Genomic DNA, 7,763 nt, shown 5'->3' with positions numbered 1-7,763 from the left:
GTGTATTAATTTGTAGGGCAAAAACATGTTGTCCAAGGTGGAGTTGAACCCACGACCTTTGGGTTGCAGACCTGTGTCATTACCAGCTGCCCCACTGGGAAAGACAGTGAGCATTTGGGAAACAGGTTGATGAGCAGTCAGAATTAGATCGCGGTGTGAGGCAAAGAGCGCCGTTTTTTGGAGTTACAAAACGTCGTGTAACTCCAAAACTAGGTGGACTAGGAGCATAATTCTTGTACTGGGTGAATCAGCGGACTTTGGTGTACTTTGACTGCGATTTTCATTACTCTTTGTACATCCGTCGCTGAGATATGACGAGAGAAGAAACTGCAGACCTCAGATATGATTGGCTGGCTGGGAAGCTGGCAGAAATATATAGTAATAGTGTGATTAAGAATAAATACTACATTTAGCAGAAATACTGTATTAAGAACAAATCCTATAAAAAGCAGAAATACTATATTAAGCAATATAAAAATGCTATAAAAATGGTATAAAAAGCAAAAATACTGTAATATGATTTGGTAGAAAAACTATAATTAATCAGAAATACTATACTGGGTAGAAATACTATATTTAGCACAAATCTTATAAAATAGCAGAAATAGTATGATTCAGCACAATAGTAATAACTTAAACAGAAAAACTGGAAAAGCAAAATGGACAGCTGAAAAAATGCTGAACATGCTAAGGGTCCTTCAAATGTACTTGTTAAATGAAAAAAAAAAAACTCAGCAAAAACAGTGTAACAGTCACACAATCACAAATATGGAAACATATGGAAACACACATACACACACACACACACATGCACAGAGAGACACACACAGGATCAAATTCAGTCAACCAGTCTAAATATATTGAATTTAAATCATACAATTTTATGCTCCCATAAAAACTCTGTCTCGCCCTCTCTTTCTCTCTCTCTGTCACACACACACACACACACACACACACACACACACACACACACACACAGGGAGAGAAAATCAAGTTTCTAGCTCAATCAAGCAGCCTGGGAGCTGCTAAATTTGAATCCACCAATCAGAGAGCCTGTGTACTTTTTCCCGCCAAAACAGGTGCAGCCGTTTTTACACACACAGAGCACAGAGACAGGATTTCTGCAGTGAATTTCTCATAGTGAGGATTCCTCTCAAACAAATGGCCATAATTTCCTAACCGTAGGGGCTAGAACGGTCATTCTTACACCGTTTTGTTCAGAAGAGATGGGGGAATCTTAAAGTGTTGACACTTTATCATTAAAATATTAATTATTAAAGATATTTGACTTCTAATGCACCATAACTGAGTAGAGGCGAAGCAAAAACTGCCTTGACCTGCCCTCAAACAACGCTTTCTAACTCTAAATCTATTTGGAGTATCGATATCATTCTTTCACCGTAAGAGACAGCAGGCTTTGGTGAAGAGTCATGGAAATTTTCAGGTCTGTGTGGAAATCCATCAAAAGATATGATGAGAGAAAAAAGTGCCTCATTTCCAGAGTTTGAAATCTGAAGAAATCTGAGCGAGGGACGAATTTCCTACCCTCAAACAAGTCTAACTCATCTCAGAACAGTAATAGGTGAGAAAATAATTCTTGAATTGTGAGCGTCATGAGTGTCTGAAGATATACGGGGACAAGCCTCATGTCTTAACTTCGCTTCGTTAAGGAGATATGACGATTCGAAAATGCCTCTCATTACAGAAATTAAGCGGTGATTTTGATCAAACTCTCCATTGACTTTCTATGGAGAGTTTTTCGACTTTTGTGTTGGTCTGAGGAGATTTACCAAAATTCTATAAATCCCACAACAATGATAGTGACATTTTCTGAAAGCCAGCAAAAATACCTACGTTTTGATGTATAATTTGTGGGAGTTGAGTGAAAATTAATCAAGTAGCAAGAAGTTGTTCGGACATGAAGAGAAAATTGCCAAAGGTACAGTGGCTCACTTAGAACCAACTGCATAGCAACCATAACAACGCATGTATTTTGTGAAAAATCACAAAGATGAAACTCAAAACTTAAAGAGGGATAAGATGAAAACGGTAACAAATATGAAAAAGCTGAATCATTCATGAATAGCCCAATAATTTGTGAACATTTTAAAATTTGAATGGTTGTTCTACGTGAAAGTATGACAAAGTAGATAAGTTTCAAAAACAAGCAAGATTTAGCAGAATTGTGGAAGTTTCCCATTCATTTCAATGGGACAAATTAAAGGAAAAAAGCTTAATATTTTAAAAAGTATAACAGCAAAAAATACCAAAAGTCATAGCACACATTAGCAGAAATAGCAGAATAGTTTAAAATTTGAACGGTGAAAATCGGCTGAAAATTGTGAAAGTAGTTAAGTGCCAAAAAACGTACAAAAAGTGGCAACTGGAATAATAAAGAATAAAGAGAAACAGGAACTCAATAGTGTGGATGCATAAAGCATCCACACAATAAAGAGAAACAGGAACTCAATAGTGTGGATGCCTCCAGCATCCACACAACTAGAAAAATTTGCATTTCCTGCGAAAATGCAGTGTGGATGCTGGAACGCTGAAGCTGTCAGCTGAAACTAGCTGAAAAAGCTGAAAAGTTGCAGAATTTGTAAAAACTTTGCAGAAGCAAAGGAACGTTGCTAAAATGTAGTGACTTAGCAGAACTGCAATATCTTAGAGGAAACATAATACTTGGCAGAAATACAATAGCATAGCAGAACTTAGCAGAAATATTGTAACTTACCAGAAACACGATAACTTCCCCAAAAATACAAGAATTTCGGAGAAATAGTATAAGATAACAGAAAGAATATATTTAGCCAAACATTCTTAAACATTACAGAAATACTACTCTATAGCAGAAATGATATATTTAGAAAGAAAAATATAATATAGTAGAAATACTATGATTTAGCAGAAATCCTGCAATATAGCTCAATAACAATGATTTAGAACAGATACTATGATTTAGCAGAATAGTAATAACTTAAGTGAAAATATTGGAAAGGTAAAATGACAAGCTGAATAAAAGGAACATGGTTAAGTTTGCTCAAAACTAATTTTTGTTCACCTGTGAAAAATAAAATAAAAATACATTTAGAAATACAAACAAGAACAGCCAACAGATACACACAAAATTAAATATGGATACACAAATCAACAAATACACACAAAATCAAATATGGATACACAAATGTACAGAGAGTGACACACACACACAGGGTCTATGCCAGTCAACCAGTCTGAATATATTATATTTTTATCCAACAATGAGATGCTGCCCTAAAAGGGCTTTGTGTGTGTCTTTCTCTCTCTCTCTCTCTCTCTCTCTCTCTCACACACACACACACACACACACACACACACACACACACACACACAACAGCAGCAGCAGCAGCAGAAGCAAGTGAACAAACAGGGGCTGTACATACAGTGTTTCCTGTATGTTTCTAGGTGGGTCAAAAAGCCTGGAGCTGCTTAATTTGAATCCACCAATCAGAAAGGCTATGTACTTTTTCCCGCCAAAACAGGTGCACCTGTTTTTACACACGCAGCACAGAGACAGGATTTGTGCAGTCTATTTTTCATAGTGAGGACTCCTCTCAAACAAATGGCTATAATTTCCTTACCAGCTGCGCCACTGGGAAAGACAGTGAGCTCTTGGGAAGCGGGGTGATGAGCAGTCAGAATTAGATCGCGGTGAGAGGCAAAGAGCGCCGTTTTTTGGAGTTACAAAACGTCGTGTAACTCCAAAACTAGGTGGACTAGGAGCATAATTCTTGTACTGGGTGAATCAGCGGACTTTGGTGTACTTTGACTGCGATTTTCATTACTCTTTGTACATCCGTCGCTGAGATATGACGAGAGAAGAAACTGCAGACCTCAGATATGATTGGCTGGCTGGGAAGCTGGCAGAAATATATAGTAATAGTGTGATTAAGCATAAATACTACATTTAGCAGAAATACTGTATTAAGCACAAATCCTATAAAAAGCAGAAATACTATATTAAGCACAAATCCTATAAAAAGCAGAAATACTATATTAAGCAATATAAAAATCCTATAAAATGGTATAAAAAGCAAAAATACTGTAATATGATTTGGTAGAAAAACTATAATTAATCAGAAACACTATACTGGGTAGAAATACTGTAATCAGCACATATACTGTAACATGACAGAAATTCCTCCACTTAGTAGTAATACTATAACATAACACAAATGTTATGATGAGTTGAGCGGCTGGTACTCTGGTGCAGTCAGCACAATCTGGAGCTGAACACTCTTAAAACTGTAGAGATGACAGTGGACTTCAGGAGACATCCTCAACTCTGCCCCCCCTCATCATATCAGACAGCCCTGTGTCGACTGTGGAGATCTTCAAGTTGCTGGGTACCACCATCTCCCAGGACCTGAAGTGGGAGACCAACATCAACTCCATCTCAAAAAGACCCAGCAGAGGATGTACTTCCTGAGACAACTGGGAAGTACAGTCTTCCACAGGAGCTGCTGATCCAGTTCTACACTGCAGTCATTGAGTCTGTCCTGTGCTCCTCCATCACAGTCTGGTATGGTGCAGCCACTAAACAGGACAGGTGCAGACTGCAGCGGACTGTACTGGGCAGCAGAAAGGATCATCGGCGCCCCCTGCCCTCCATCCAGGATCTGTACCTCTCAAGAACCAGGAAACGGGCAGGGAAAATCATCACAGACCCCTCACACCCTGGACACAGACTTTTTGATCTGCTGCCCTCTGGCAGACGGTACAGAAGCCTGCAGACCAGGACCACCCGACACAGGAACAGTTTCTTTCCCCTCGCCATCTCCCTTCTAAACAGTTGAACTGTCACACTGCTCCCACTGCCAGACTGCAACTGCACCTTATGTACATTCTGTAGTATTCATTCCACCTCATTTCATTTCTGTATTTTATGTATATACGTTTAGATTAGTTATTTATAGAGATGGACCGATCCGATATTACGTATCGGTATCGGTCCGATACTGACCTAAATTACTGGATCGGATATCGGTGAAAAATAAAAATGTAATCCGATCCATTAAATATCAAAAAGCATCGCACAAAACTTGCAACACGGGCGTAACTCGCTCTCATAACCGTAGCACGTTGCAGCAGTATGCCTCACGTGATAGAGCGGCTGTGTGTATTTGTTGCCTCGCTACCAAACCACCATTTCATCTCCGAGGAAGTTATCCCAGAGAGAAGTAAAGCAAGTGTGTAAGTTCATCTCTGAATGTTTGTAAAGCGTTCCCACGTTAAGCTTAACAACCGATATATGGAGCGACTGCCTCTCTCTCTCTCCCTCACCTTCCTGCAGCCACTTCAATCGTGAAACTGCTTAACGATCAGCTGATCGGCTTTTCTGTCGCGAGTCCGTCTCTCTTCTTTGTTTTTGGCCCACTTTGCACCAGAAAGAGGAAACCAGCGGCTGAACAACAGCAGCACGTTTAAGCTTGATAAGCTGTTGTTAGAATTTATTTAATATTACTTTCTAGACCAGGATCCTGTTCTACGTAGCTGACGGCTGATAACTGTGCAGGGGCGGATCTAGCAGAGTTTAGCCAGGGGGGCCGATAGGGCATGAACAGGGAAAAGGGGGCACAAAGACATACTTTTCTTTCTTATTCTCATTTAAAATATCTAGCTTTTAATTAATAATTATCTGAATCTTACTCCCAAAGTTTTAATCTGATGTAAAATGTATAGAAGTGCATTACTATATATAGTAACTCTTAAGTCTATATACCCTAGTAAGCTATAGTACTTGGGAAGGTACCATCTGTGAATTCTGCAATTCTGTTGAAGAAAGATGTTGAATCTATTTAATTATTCTTGAAAATAATTGATTTCTGTGTGCATTTTTTTTCACCCTGCATCAAATTAAAGTTGATTACATCGATTAAGCATCATGAGGTGGAGGGTGGGTGGTTCCCTTTTTTTTTTTTTTTGCTGGGAGTTTGCAACCCTATTAGTTAGGTTGCTTAATATTTCTGCTAAGTACTCTTTAAAATACCAGAATAGGGAGGATGGAGTAGGTTTAAGTTAGGTTTTAAGTTAGGTAAGGTTTATTAGATTGATCAGTGTTGCTGAACTATGAAATATTTTGGGTGCAGTGTATTTTTTACACACAGGTATAACAGAATAGCTTTAGTGTTGTTGTTTATTTAAACTTGAGTATGAACTTATACAAAATGCAGCAAGATATTTAAAAAAAAAACAGTTTTATTGATTAAAAAACACAATATCGGATTCATATCGGTATCGGCAGATATCCAAATTTATGATATCGGTATCGGTATCGGACATAAAAAAGTGGTATCGTGCCATCTCTAGTTATTTATAGTTGGTTTACACAGCTTTGTGTATGTATGTGTATGCATGTGTAATGTATATATAGATACGTGTGTGTGTGGGTGCGTGTGTGCGCGTGTGTGTGTGTGTGTGTGTGTGTGTGTGTGTGTGTGTGTGTGTGTGTGAGATTTACATTGCTGTGCTCGAGAGCCACCATCTACCGGAACCAAATTCCTTGTATTTGTATGCACATATACTTGGCCAATAAACATGATTCTGATGAGTTGGCACAAAAACCATGATTTAGCAGAAATACTATGATTGAGCAGAAGTACTAAGATGTAGTAAAAGTACTTTGATTTAACAGAAATACAATTATAGAGGAGTAATACTTTAAAATGGGAGAAATATTGATACACACACACATTCACAGAGCCTAAAGGGAAGAGTATTTGTGCCATGGAGTGTTAAGAAGAATGTGAGGTCCATATTAGAAAAGCTGGTAAAAGTTTTGAGAATTGTAATAAATGATGAATATGAATTAGTGGTCTGTGATAGTGTATTAATTTGTAGGGCAAAAAACATGTTGTCCAAGGTGGAGTTGAACCCACGATTTTGGGGTTGCAGACCTGTGTCATTACCAGCTGCGCCACTGGGAAAGACAGTGAGTACTTGGGAAACAGGGTGATGAGCAGTCAGAATCAGATCGCGGTGTGAGGCAAAGAGCGCCGTTTTTTGGAGTTACAAAACGTCGTGTAACTCCAAAACTAGGTGGACTAGGAGCATAATTCTTGTACTGGGTGAATCAGCGGACTTTGGTGTACTTTGACTGCGATTTTCATTACTCTTTGTACATCCGTCGCTGAGATATGACGAGAGAAGAAACTGCAGACCTCAGATATGATTGGCTGGCTGGGAAGCTGGCAGAAATATATAGTAATAGTGTGATTAAGCATAAATACTACATTTAGCAGAAATACTGTATTAAGCACAAATCCTATAAAAAGCAGAAATACTATATTAAGCACAAATCCTATAAAAAGCAGAAATACTATATTAAGCAATATAAAAATCCTATAAAAATGGTATAAAAAGCAAAAATACTGTAATATGATTTGGTAGAAAAACTATAATTAATCAGAAACACTATACTGGGTAGAAATACTATATTTAGCACAAATCTTATAAAATAGCAGAAATAGTATGATTCAGCACAATAGTAATAACTTAAACAGAAAAACTGGAAAAGCAAAATGGACAGCTGAAAAAATGCTGAACATGCTAAGGGTCCTTCAAATGTACTTGTTAAATGAAAAAAAAACTGAGCAAAAAAAGTGTAACAGTCACACAATCAGAAATATGGAAACATATGGAAACACACATGCACAGAGAGACACACACAGGATCAAATTCAGTCAACCAGTCTAAATATATTGAATTTAAATCATACAATAAGA

The sequence above is a fragment of the Oreochromis aureus genome, linkage group 5 (assembly GCF_013358895.1).
Source record: "Oreochromis aureus strain Israel breed Guangdong linkage group 5, ZZ_aureus, whole genome shotgun sequence".
Taxonomy (NCBI): domain Eukaryota; kingdom Metazoa; phylum Chordata; class Actinopteri; order Cichliformes; family Cichlidae; genus Oreochromis; species Oreochromis aureus.
Note: the sequence above shows the minus strand (reverse complement) of the source record.